A 490-nucleotide genomic window follows, 5' to 3' on the forward strand; every position below is an offset into this window, starting at 1 on the left:
CGCTATTATTTGTTTCTCAGCAGAATATAAATTTGATACTATTATTTGCTTAAAAATATACAAAATATAAATTTTGTAGATTGTCACCTCCAAGAAACAATGAATCATATCGGTGTATAATATTATCGAGCGATCTCATCATATTATCTTCCACGACTCCTTAAAATTTTTGCTCTTTCTCTTGCACCTGGTCATGATACCCATTATCTTAGTGTGCATGTGCATGTGCGTACCTGGACACTATTAGTTACTCTATGTATCGCATTTATAACGTCTATTTCCGTTCAGTGACCTCAAAATAATGGTTCTAAGTCTAAAAGTATTCTTTTTCCCCGTAACTACCTTCTTGTTAAAGCAATGATGTGATGCTTCTAAGTTTCATCTAATATATCTTGACTTTTTTGGTTTGTAATTAACCAGGTTATCGACTTTCGCTCATTGGAAAGGCCAGAAAAGGATGAATTTTGTTTACAACTGTGAGTTCAATAAA

Source organism: Sesamum indicum, unplaced genomic scaffold (genome assembly GCF_000512975.1).
Source record: "Sesamum indicum cultivar Zhongzhi No. 13 unplaced genomic scaffold, S_indicum_v1.0 scaffold00132, whole genome shotgun sequence".
Taxonomy (NCBI): domain Eukaryota; kingdom Viridiplantae; phylum Streptophyta; class Magnoliopsida; order Lamiales; family Pedaliaceae; genus Sesamum; species Sesamum indicum.